Raw genomic sequence first — 13,730 nt, forward strand, 5'->3', positions numbered from 1 at the left:
CCCTGTGCTGGGTACCTTGACAGGAGAGAGCAGGGCTGTGGGCCAGGCAGTGCAGGTTCCCACATGCCTATGCAAGGCACAGGCTGCAGTCCCATTCTCACTGTCTCCTCAGTAGGTAAATTGCTTGGTACTGCCCATGGTTTGGGGTTGAGGCTTGCAGCTGCTTCTGTCCCTCACAGATGCTGAGTCTGGCCCCTCAGGGCATCTGGTGTTTGGTCTTGTGCTGTTAATAGGAACCAATTGCTCCTGTGGAAAAGGACTCTGTTTTGATGATTTGTGCATCCAAATGTTGTGAAACATTCATATCTAAAAGCAAAATAGATGAGTTTTATATTAGTTTGAATGAGAAGTATTTTATGGGTTTTTATGACCCAACCTGTATCTATTTCATTGCCTCATGCTCATGGAAGTCTTGTGTCAGCTGAGGGGAGCCTACAAACCTAGAAGAAGTTAAGGGTCCTCTAGAAACTCTTCCCGGGTTTAATTTTATATTTAGATGCTGTTCCTTCTCACAAGACAAGGAAATCCAGGTTCATGAGACTTCAAGACTTGGGAAAGGACCTAGAAAATACCAAGGTTGATCTGCTTTGTCCACGCACACACTTTAGAAATTGTTTAGAAATTGATTCCAGCTACAAGGCTTAGATTTGGATTTGGGTCCAAATAGTCCTTAATTCAAAGGTGAGACATTTATCCTACTGATGTCAATGTGATTTCTATCACTGGTGTAACTGGATGAGGGTCTATGCTGTGTTTAAAACCACAGATTTTAGTTTGACCTATAGGTAACATAAAGATAGATATTAACTGGGAAGTCTAAATTTCTGGAAGTCTCTCTCTCAGTAGTTCTTATTAAATTCACTACTCCAGTATAATGTAGCTTTCTGTTCTAATCATAGCACTGCTGTACTTGGGCATGGCACATCAAAGGGGTTACCTCGCTCTCGTAGCAGAATCCTCCTCAGATTCACTCACTCTAGGGACCCACACCAGATTTCCCCGGTTCTGCACACAGGCCAGATTTTCAGCTCCCTTTTAATCTTTGACAATTTGAATTTATATGGAAAACTTACAGGTGACAGTCTGGTTATGTTGAGACAAGTGGGATAGAAACCATGTCAGAACAGTCCCTGAAAGTCCTAAGATGTGCTTAAAGCATTTCAAGAGAACCCTTGATCCAAAGTATCAAAGGGTTACAGTAAGATCAAGAAGAATTAAAACTGATGGTGTGCCAGAAATCACGTGCAGCGCAAGGTCATTACTCACCCTCGTTAAAGTGGTCTCAGTACTATGGCCTGATCTGAAGCTTAATTGAAAAGTTTCAAATCATGCATTATAACGAAGACAAGACAGCCACTGCCCATTCCACGACCCCTGCTAAAAAAGGCAGATCAGTAATAGGGCAGAAATCTAAGCAATTGCTTGAGGATAATCAAGGCCTAATGAGGTATCCACTTCAGTCTTTCAAAGGTGGAGGAACCTCTTCCTGGCACTGGAGAGAATGCAAGGGCTGATGTGAGCAGGTTCCTGCATCCAGGGAACAAGCCATCTGGCCAAGGTAGTCACCGTCCTTGGCAGCGGAGGGAATGCCAAGGGTGACACACTATCTGTGGCGCGGGTTTGCAGCTGGACAAAAGGTTACTGCCATGGCCAGGCAAGCCTCTTCTCAGTTGCCATCTTTTGCAATCATTTTCTGTTACCCCACACCTTGGCCCAAAGTGATCAAAAGGAGCCCATCAGGTCTAAATTATTAGTTGTGTTAGGAACCAAGAGAGTGGCAATGGGAGATATGTGACTGCTGATGTTATCAATTTTCCCTAAAAATTCACAAAACCCCCAAGATTCGTTGATGTTCAACTTAAGTGTGATAACAAACTGCAAGTCACTATGACCCAAAGAAATCAAGCATCTCCTTACCATCTTCCTCTTTTTTTTTTGTTTGTTCTATTATCTGTTCTAGCAGAGAAGTCAGGGCCCATGTCCACATGATTATCTCCACATCCAGCTGCCAAGTTGTGAAAGCTGCTCTTCCTGGGCTACTGCTTGGGCAGATGTACTAAAAGGTTTGCATATGCCTCTGCCCATTGAGCAGTTAGAGTGTGGAATCACCTTTCAGTCTGCAGAAGCCAAATGGTTTTTCAACTTTTTAAAATAGCCATTTTAACAAATTTTAACCCATCTGTAGGACATGCTTTTGTCAGGAGAGGGTGTCTCCAGATTCATATCTGTTTGCTGAGCATGTTTGCTTGCTGTTTCTAATCTCTCCTGTTTTGATAAGATCTCCCTCCTGTCTTGAAATACACTAGTCATGGAAAGCTAGACTAGGTAAAAACATTGTACAGAGTTTTGGGTTCAGTGACAGAGGACAGCCTTCAGTGATGGATTTGCTTAAAAGCATCATACTCAATGACAACTTACAAAAATTGTTAGTGATATGGGACATTTTCTTTGGCCTTCAAGTTCCTCCCTAATTTTAAATGCCTTTAAAATAAAAGTATCTACCTGCTTTGCTATGAATCCTATTTTAATTTTCTTTTACTTTTTCATGTAATTTCCTTCAACTTTAAACATGCACCCTGAAAAAGAATGCTAATATAAAAGTTATACTAAAATAATTAAACCCTATTTGTGCAACTCTTTGGATAGCTCTCTCGAAGACCATGAGAGGTGCAACTGGCTTCATTGGGACACCCTTGGATTTAGCATTAAACTATGTGTTTTGCTGATGTAAGACTTTTAATATATGACATATGGCATCAGCTCTACAAAATATTACTTGTTGGCTGACAGCCCTGCTTCTATCTATTGCTTGCCAACTAGTACTGTAAGTCTGCATGCGTAAAAAAGTTGTCATCACCAGTGCCTGTGGTCACTGCAGGCTGCACCCACCAGCCTGAGGACTCTGCATCTGTACTTTCCTCAAGAGGTATTTGTGTGTTAAGCTGCTGGTGCTGCCCATGGAAGCAGTGACTGAGGCCTCCCTGCAGAGGAACTGGTGCCACTTTGTTTCCAGATCTCCAGGCCCAGTGCTGGAGGACAGGGCACTGGAGCCAACAGTGGGACCAGCAGTGAGAAATAGGCTGGCTGCCTGTACCCGGCTGAAGGTACAGAGTCAAGAGGCATTTCTTGATATATTGTTTCTTGTTAACAACCATTGATTGATTTAGCCATTTACAGATTTTTTTTTTACTCATTTTACTTGTATATGAATGAGGACAAAATACAGATGGGGGGATGCCTAATGTGTCTCGGGATCAGGTACCTGCCTACTCTTCTCAGGAGTCTGCAAACCTCAGCTAGGTCTGATCATTTCAAATTCAGGGTTGCATTTTCCTCATCCGTTCCTGGCAATATAATCGCCTGCTCTTTCCTTAGGTTATTGCACCATTCAGACAACTCACTAGGTCTCAATGTAATACCTTAGGTTAGGGATAGTTGAGCCTTAATTTGTCTATTCTACAGGTATTCTGCATGTGTGCATGCAGTGTGTGTGATGGGCCATAGACCATGGATGGGCCACTGCTGGTTTGGCTACGAAGGATAAGAAAACCTTCCAAAGAACTTGCTATGGAGGAGCAGCATGAAAGTGAACCTTGTGACCAGTATGTAAACCCCTATGTTTGCTGAGTTTTAAGTCATGGGGGGAAGAAACTTCTGATGGTTTTTAAAAATGTAGATCCTGGAATCCATGTAGCAAAAAATAGGGCAGTTGAGTTATAAGTAGCTGATGAAAATATGAGAAAACTAATTATTGTATAGTCCTATTAATAAAATTGTACTGCGGCTCAAAAGGAAAAACAGAAAGTTGCCAGAGAGAGCCCAGTGAGTTACTTCAGGGCAAAAATAGCTTCTATTATATGAATCAAATACCAGCTTGTGTGCTTAGCAGAGAGCTCTGGACACTTATAGAAATCCAAAACAATTCCATATATCCCAGTCCAGGATGGAATTAAAGTGTTGTAAATCTTCCCTGGAAGCCAACATTTATCTATTATGTAAGCATATTTAGATTTCATTTTGAAATGGTTGTTAAAGGCTATCCTTTGGCTGCACTCTGTCCTTCTTGCTTTTTTTTTTTTTTAATTGTTGAACTCTGGGATTTTTATGCTAAAAAGAATGTACTTTCAGAACTAGAGATGTCTGAATGACCAGTTACAGCATGTACTAACCCTGAGAGATATCCATTGAATCTGCTCCCCTCCTCCAATTTATGTGCTGTTTTTACAATCATGCCTTGCATTAATGTTCTACACTTAGCTAAACTGTGTGTGTTATGTTTTAGATGTGTTTTTGTTTTGTCTAAAAAATTTCCAAATTGGCATTAAGTATTCAAGATGTAACCCCTGTAGCAGGAAACTAGTTATCAGATTCATATAAAATAACTGGGCAGTAGAAATAACTCTGAGCAGAAAGCATTTTTTTCGCTTAGAATTAATTTAGAGGGAATTTAATGCCTGTGAAAGGTGCTGGATTGCAACATCAGAGAACTGAAGCTGCCATTTAACCACAGAGCGGTTACAGGATGGGAGATGGCTTTGTAAGATTCCCATGAGGGTTGACAAAATATTTGTCTTGGGTTTGGTACCTTTCATCTAGCTGGAACAACAAAGCTTTCATGTGTTGGTAACAGTTGCTCTAAGGTTGTTAGCTTTCACTTGGGTGATGGAGAGAGGCCTTCTATAAAAAAGGAGGGGATTTTGCTTTTGTGATAGCTGGCTAACATTTATAATATGATTAAACCTGGAAGACTAGATTTACTACAGCTGAGTTGGTGCATCATTGTAAGGAACTGTTGTGAGTAGCAAATTCAAAGCACCAGGTGCATCCATGCTGTTCCTGGCCTGTGCCACAGAGGCAGGTAGAAGTGGAGGGAAAGGGAAAGAAAAGGCAGACTCTGGGACCTGCACCCCAATTCACACTCTGCTACCAACCTGCAGAGCCCTGGGCATGGTGCCACTGTGCTTGGGCCACTTCAGAGGGACTCTCAGACTATGTTTGCATCTTCTGCATTCTCTTGCCACCTGTTTATCAGAGGAAAGATAAGTGGCAGGCTCTAAGCTGTCATTATTGGACTATGCCAGGTTCAGAGTCCAATTCTCATATTTTGTCTTTTATTCCCCCCAACATTTCCAGAATAGTTATCTCTGAAGGCCATGTATGGTGGCCAATCCATGGTTTGGGTTGTAGGTCTCAGTAGTCAGGTTACTCTTGCACAGGTACAGACAATATCATGTGTGCTAACTGCTAGTCTTGCTAACTGCAGAAGACACTGAAGACCATCTCTCATGATACAGGATATGCTTCGATTTGTATTTTCTGCTTAGTTGAATTAATATGTTAGGTGTTGATGGTTTTTACTGACTTCACAAGGAGGGAGAGAAGGTGGTAGCCTCAGGGTAGTTCTAATTTCACACAAAGAGAGAGACTTTCACAGTACTGCCTGCCTCCCCTGAGCTCATCAGGAAAAGCAAATCACCCTTTTGATGTGTCCCATGGGCCTGGTTGTGCAGGCTCATGTGGGACATGTGGTAGGCTGTCCACCACAGCTCTGCTGTTCTCACAGCAAGGCCAGCTGGAATACATCCATGGCAGAATGGACCAATGGACTTGTTACTGTGACACAAAGTCAACTTATGCATAAGCCCATTAGGAACCAGTTAAAAGGTTTTGTCCTGGGAAGCCACATTCTTCTGCTAGTTGTGGTATATTGGACAGAGGCTGCATTCCCTCACACTGGAATTTCCTGTATTAGCACTGCACAGGAGTGGGTTTATTTTGTAGTCCTTGAGATTTTTGAGCTTCATAAGTTTCACAGCCTTTATGCATCACAAAACAAAGATCTGGTTCCTAATGAGGCATTGCAGAAAGGATGAGCATCTGCTGACTTGTTGGTCTTCTGAAAACTGATGCCCTCCAAGATCAGAGGTGAACCAGCCTGGGATCATTTCAATGAAGACTGAGGTATTAGTGACACAGCTCGCATGTAGCTCACATATGCTTTTTGCACTAATTTTTAGAGCTAAAAGAAACATTTCCTTTTTCTGTTGTCAGTTTAGACCCTAGTATACTGCTGAGAGAGCTCATGCTGCTTCTGTTTTTGCAGGAATATGGTGGTTACAATCTGTAAAACACTAAACTAGGCCAAGGCATGGGCATCCTGCTTCAGCATCTCCCACCCTAAACAAGCTTGTCATCTTCTGGTCTTGTGGGCTCAGTACCATAAAGGCAATGTTATAGGTTCACTTTGTGATGAGAGCTTTTTAAAGAGGTCTGTGGAATCTCTCTTTTCTCTAACTTGTGTGACTCCAGCCCAGCTGTGCTATTCCCCCTTTATTTCATCAAAATTGCATGTCATGTATACAGCCCCCAAATTTACAGCTTTATTGAAATGGAGACAAGTTATGTAAGACTTTCTGCATTAAAATGTGTAATAGCTTACATTATATTGAGTTTTGTGGAAGAGTGGAAAATATCTGTTTGGTTTTGGACATACTTTATAGAGTTATTTAGATGCCAAGTTTTTCATTGTTCTACTAATGTCTTCCTGATCTGCAAGGTTTTAAAAGATATAGCTAAGAAATTTTGCACTGTGGTGTTGTCAGGTCTTAGACTTTCACAGGAAATAAAGTGGCAGATGTGATTCTGTGGAACAGGTTTCCCAAAATTGCCCCAGCCCAATGCTCCACCCTTCTCCTTTATGCACTTCCCCATCTTAAATTGCTCTTACTGAGTCTATTTGCCAGGAGTTCTGAGTAACTGGTGAAGTGCACTGAAATGTTCAATTTTCTAGTATTTATACTTTATGACTAATCTACATTATTGGTTTAGTATTTTTTCAGCCTAAGGATACTTTCTACCTTATATGCTAGCTAACATTTTTGTTTTGTGGAGGATTAATATTTGGCAACCGGTGGGCCTACCTCAGCCATCTCTTTCCTATACCTGCAGCCCAGAAAACCAATTGGATTTTTTCCCCAGTGTGACTCTTTGGCTTCCCAGCAGGCCAACATGAATTTTCAGAATTGTCAAAAAGCTCTACGAATAACCAGTCAAACTTACCCCACCCAAACCTTCTCAACAGTGTCTTCTTTTATATCCTTACGTTCTTTTTTTATTAAATTTGCCTTGGTAATCAATATGTCCTAAACCTGTGGAGTGTCTTGGTGGGAAATTTCATCAGCATCCCCCTAAAGGAACACTGCTCTGCTCTTATGTCCCTGCTGCAGATCCCTGTGAAAGAGGATGCCAGAGCACTGACTGATCTCATCTCTCCCAAGCACTAATTTAATTTGCAAAGTGTTGTGGTTTTTTTTTCTAAAGTGTGTGAACTTTCCTTACTCTGTGTTCTTGAAACATGAGTCAATGCTCTGTTTTCATTTGTGTGGCCTCAGTATGTATCCTGCCTTTGCATAAAAGCCTTCAAAGCTGTGTAGTAAAGACAGAAAAGAAATAGCTGTTCAAGCAATGAAATGAAATTTTCTACGGGTCTTACTGATCAGAAGTTTGCAGTGGTCCTTACCAGTGACACCCTTACTGGTGCTAATGGCCAAGCCACCACACTTGGGTGGCTGTGTCTAGAAGCTCTGTCTTGAAACACTGAAAACTGAAGGCAAAGCAGAGCAGTGGGAAACAGCTGAGCTGTGATGCACTGCTCACTGCAGGTACAGAGCCAGGCCATGGCCTGTGTGCTGAAGCAGGAGGCTGGTGAGATCCTGCTGTGTAAATACAAACAGAACCATGGTAGTTTATAATTTTCATTGAATTCTTAGGTTTTTTTCCTATCCAAAGTTCATTCTTATTGTTTGTGTTTGAAACCATCTGGCCTTTAAATAAAGAGTTAACACTTCTCTATGCATTATCCTGGCCAAGCTGGGGTTTGAATTTCTTTTTTAAAATTCCCCTTGTTTTATAATTTCAGCTGAATAGTTTTAATGACTTCTTGTTGTGAGCCCTGGTGCTGTACAGTAGGCTGCACATCACTGAGAAGCTTCAGTCTAGAGGTAGCTGCACTTCAATGCCAAGGGAAATAATAACTGGATGGATGGAAAGCATCTGGGATTGATGTGGTTTAGAGGTGCTGTTCATGCAAGCTATTATCAAAGAGGGAGTTAGGGATGAGATTCATTCTTAAAATGCAGGTGCTCTCATGCTTTCTCTGACAGATGTGTTCCAACAGTGTTTTGAATTCTGTTTAAATTTTGAAAGAGCTAAACCTTCAGGCTCTTCTCTACCTTTCGTAAATTCATTTCCCTGTTTAGATGAAAAAGAAACATTTTGCAACTTACTTTAAACTTTCTTCAAAAGAACTGCTGAAAAAGGAACATTTTATGTGAAGCACATAAGCTATAAATTAGTGTTAAGCACAGGAGAAGAAGCAATTTTAAATGTGCTAATGGACAGACATTACACAGTAGGAATTTACCTAAGAGAAAACCTGAGATGTGGAGGGCCTGCCAGGTGAGGATAAAACCCCAATAAATGAGCCAAATGATAGGAAAGTATTACCAGAGTAAAGAGTTGTACATGCGAAATAAATACTGAAATGGGGAAATAGTGCCAGCAAAGATACTGAAAGATGGAGAACATTTTGGTTAAGTGATGCAGGAGCATGTACACAGAGCCCATATTGAAAATGCAAGCTCTTAGGGAGAGATATCTCTCTCTCTTTTGCTCTCTCCCTGCCTCATTTTGACATTTTTTCCCCTGCTCACGACGGTAACGTAACAGAGTTTACAGCATTAATGGGCAAAGCTCCTTCCACCTAAATGTGCCACAGACTTTTTCATAGTGCTCTGTCACACGTTTTCAGGTGTGTACTTACCTCATAATTTCCAACAAACTCTTTTCCTCAGATAATTTTTGATTAATTTTGTAGGTCTCCTGGCTGGTGGTTGGTTTCTCTGGCTGTGTGAAAGTAGCAAAGCAAGTGGGTTGAGGTTTGCATGATTTGTGAATATGAAGGGGAAAGAAAAGGAACAGACTAAGAAAAAGAAAATACCCCAAAGGAAAGAAATAATGGGCAATATATTTCCTTTTGAACTTTTTCAAATCAGCCTCTGGAAAAGGTGTCATAAAGCCCCCAGAAATGAGTAACAGCACAGGGACAAAGAAAACTCTGTTACAGATGTCCCTGCAAGTCTATGAGCAAATTGTTTTTTCTAAATAACTCCAGAACATTACATGGCCTTAACAAGTTTCCCAGGACAGGAACTCCTAGTTTATTACTTGCTCACATTGTCATCAAAAATTAATTTTGTCCCTGAAAGACAAATTGGCTGGTAGCTTATGAAGTTAAATGGAAAGAACAAGTGAGCATCTGTTTCTTCTGCATTTTGTCTCCTTGGTGTCTTACATATAAATGAATCAGAGTGTTCAAACTTAAATTAAGATCTTTGGCTAGATAAACAGTTAAAACTGGTTCCCATAGCTACCTCTCACACATAGCTGTGATTGCATTATAATCCCCTAGTAATCAGGTCTAAATGAAAGAAAGATGATAAGGGTGCTATTTTCAGTTTTCAGTACTGATTTTTATTAGCTCTCAATCAGATCAGGACTGCTTTGCCTTTCATCACATTGTGGCAGTGTTTGTGGAATCATTAGAGTAATAAAGTGTAAATCTTACCAAGGTGCATTTTTCTTGAGGTGTTTTATATAACGAAAATCTGAAGATTACATTGGCAGGTAGAGGAAAGATTTGTTTCTGCAACTAAAGTGAGGATATAATGTATGCTATATTCATTTATTCTTTGCCCAAGCGAATATCTAATGAATTACCTTGCTGAGGTAAAACAAAAAATAAAAATATCCAAAGAATCAGCCTGTCTGAACATGGTCCTAATATACTGTATATTGCCAGTACTGAGTTTAGTAGTTTTTTTAATTTGCCTTATTATCTTGTATCATATCTCTCCCTGTGCATTACCATCCACAAATGAATTACAGGCAGAACCACAAGCACTGCCATTACCAGCCTGCTGTTTTTAGTAAACTAGTGCAGCCCAATAAAACATCATGTTGCAGCAATATATAAGTACTTATTGTAGACTAAATTTCAGCTAAACAAAAGCACACAGGGAGGCCTGATCCTGCTTCGAGGAGAGGCAGTGGCACAGCTCGAGTTTGGCTCATACATCGTCTCACCTGCATCCTTGATTTGCAGTACCCTTTGAGGTAAATTTTACTTAATGACTTTACTTTTAAATTGCTCCTGACTGCCAAATTTAGAAAAGACTTCATCCAACCTCCAGAGGTGTTCCTGGGTGTTTCTGCAGGCAGAGCTATCCTTTAGCACAGAAATTGCTTTGTGTGGTGTTGTAGGATTGTTCACAGAGTTTGCAGGTGTGCCCCACATTTGCAATTAACTCCCAGTTTAATACTGGAGTGATTTTACTTTCCCACAGACTTTTTTTTTTAATATCTGGTGACTGTTACTGTAGCATAGCTATTAAAATGTCTCCCCATTTTAAATATTTGAATTTTATGTATTCTGTATTTAAATGAGTAATAAACTGTCCAAGTACTACAGTGTTAGATAGCTACAGTCATACACACAACTGCAGGAGTATCAGGTAGCAACAGCAATTAGTCAGAAAGCTGAAAAAGGATATGCAAACAGCTTTCTGGTTTTCTGATTGATTTGAATGTGCCTGATGTAGGATCAATGCCTGATATTGACCTTAACATGTTTTACTTACTTTTCTATAAAAGGTGGGTCTGTTCACCCATTAAATAATGGTGTTCGCATAGTTAGCAAAGTCTAATATAGCCTCTGATGTTAGGACATGGAATACTTTAGGACAGGGACCATTTAAGGTATACAAATTTATACCTGAAATAATTAGGTACTGGCATTCACATCAGGCAAAAAAGGGATAAATCAGTTCATATGATGTTGTAGATAAGGAAACAAAATTTATGTTTCAAATTTTAATCTATTAAGACTTCTAAGATGCAGAGATGTTCTCAGTCAAAAATGATTCATTTCCTACTAATATTTTAAACTACAAAAAGCTCAAATTCCAGTGCTCTTTCAAGAAAAATAGGCAAAGACAGCATTTTGGTCAGGAAGGTTTTATGTGTGTTTGTATGTTGACACACAAATGTAATACGTCTGGAAGATGTTGCTATGGCTAATGACACAAAAGAGTAAATTGTAGAGCTTGATTATCAAGAGATAACAAGACATTCTGTATATAAATAAATGCTCAGCATCAAAATCCATTATTGGATTACCTATATAATCATGTTTTAGGCTGTAAGTCTGTGCTGACAAATGAACACTTTTCATTTGGCTCAAGGTCCTCATCAGCAACGGAACTAATTTTACATTCTCACCCATTAAGTGAATAAGATGTGGAAAAAGCTGTCTGCTTTTTGAAGTGTAAATTTGCTGCTACAGGCTGTGCAGACCAAAGCTCTTTTGAAGCAGTGAAATGAGATCATCTCTAGGGACATGTGAACCTGACAAAGTTTAGGTCATTTCTGTAGAAGGTATGGTGAAGGGGGGGAGCAATTTGGATGTGGTTTCAGTAGTAACTTATATGGGGCAATTTGGAAGATGCAGAACTTTACAAGCTCTTTGTTCAAATTTGTGAGAGGACTTGAACTAGAAGCACAGATGCAAACTTTCAGCCCTCAGAAAGAAACCTCCATAAACATCGGAACTGGGTAGTTAGCCAGCACAATTTGGGAGAGCTATTAACAGCCTATGTGCTGAGCCTCTCCTGCAAGTCACTTTTATGGGTTGGATGCTTCCCATGCTTTCCCCTACACACACACATACACAAATACAAATAGAGATCCAGGATCTAAAGTGAACCATTTTCTTGAACAGGCACTGGAGGTGAAGGAACTAGACCATCACATCTCACTTTCCACCCTGGGGAGTCCCCTGGAGGGAGGAAGATCACAGGTCTGTACCTCATCTGGTTGACAGCCCCAGCCTGGCACCAGCTTTGCTCTCTGGAAGCCCCTGGGCAGGGGCTGTGAAAGAGAGGCATGGTGGGCAATGAGGGCAGTGTGGACAGGATGGGAAGGAAGAGGACTCCTCAGAGAGCTCAGTAAGGATCCCCGTGGTCAGCAGTTGTAGGGAGCAGGATTGCAATAAGCTCCAGGGAGCAGTGTTGTGATGCACCACTGTTCAAGCAATGGTGATGGAAGATGCTGCTGACATCAGCTTAAAAGAAGAGTCTCAGGAAAATCATTTAACTTTTTAGATTTCCAGACATACAAAGCAGTGTTTAACCACTGTTTAAGATCGTGACAAAAATATCCCCAGGCTTTGTAGTGTGCCCAACCACAATGCTTTTCATTTGCGAACCAATGAAAAATTCAGATATGTTTGATTGTTCATTTTTAAATTTGATTCCACCCCCTTTGCTTTGTTTGCTCACTATAGAACGTGCTTGCATGGCTTAGGCTCTTGGTCTTCCTTGGAAATCGTGCAGTTGTTTCATACACCACTTCCTGATTTCTTGTAGCCCACCAGTGATCCATGGACCACACGCTAAGAAACACTGTGAAAATCCTGTACTCACAGTGCTGTGTGGGTATAATGAAACTAAAGGAAATTACAGGAAAGCCAGGCTGGCACATTTGCATGAAAAAATAAACCTAGCCCATGATATGCCCCATGTGTAAAATGGGTTAGTTAAGTCTTAATCCAAGCACCTTGAGCATATGGTTTTGAAATTGTTTTCCTAAAAGTAATGGCTATCAAAGAATAAAGAGGTTTGTTGGATGCTTGTATAAAGTGACAACTTTTCAAAAAATATCTTCTAGGCATACATTGCATTGCTTTCACCCTTGGTGTTTTTTGGCCAGAGGTACTAATATTGTGGAGGAACATATGACCAGCAGAACTGAACTGAAATGTAGGTGTGTAACCTCTGTGGAATCTTCACCTAACAATTAAACTGAAACAAAGGCAGCTGAAAGCCAGGTTTTCACTTCCTCCCCTGAGCTCAGCTTTTCAGCCCAGCTGTTGATGGTGCTGTGCTACCACCAGGCTTCATTGTCTGCTTGCCTGGACACATGGACAGAGGTTTTGGCCCTCTGGAGTCAGCATCAATTATACAAGACCTCCCCTTCCCTTTCCTTATCAAAATACAGCTATAAATGCTTCTCTACCTCACTGGCATGTTATGAGAGTTAATGAGTTGAAGTCTGCAAAAGACTTTCAAAGTATAAAATGGGTGGAAGTTCGGAGCACTGTGTTGTGAAGGTCTGCCTTTCCCCAGCTTAAGGCAGAATGAGTTAAAGTTAGCCAAAGGGGATAAGAGAAACAAGAGAGACTTTATGAGTCTACCAGGGGAAAAGGAAATACTGGAGAGAAAATAGACCCATTAGCAAATGAGGAAGGAGATGAAGTTAATTATGATTTTAAAATGGATGAGCATCAGAGCTGCTTTTTTTAAAAGAAAAAAAATCAGTCCTGAACAAAAATAATAGGGACTGACAATTAGGAAGAAGTGGAGGCCTTGTGAAAACAGGGGTTTGATTAAAAAGTGAGGGGGAAAGAACTTGTAAAATATGAATATGTGTAAATGAACAAGTATAGATGAAACTCATCTAAAGAACAATGAGAAGCTAATGGATTTTTCCAAATATTTACCCATGGCAGATGAGGAAAAAGTCATATCAGGAAAAGCCTCAAAAAAAGCTAATGATGTTTGGAAAAAGGATTCCAGTGATTACCTGCCAGTAAGTATTCATCTGTACTCAAAACA

Source organism: Geospiza fortis, unplaced genomic scaffold (assembly GCF_000277835.1).
Source record: "Geospiza fortis unplaced genomic scaffold, GeoFor_1.0 scaffold403, whole genome shotgun sequence".
NCBI classification, from domain to species: domain Eukaryota; kingdom Metazoa; phylum Chordata; class Aves; order Passeriformes; family Thraupidae; genus Geospiza; species Geospiza fortis.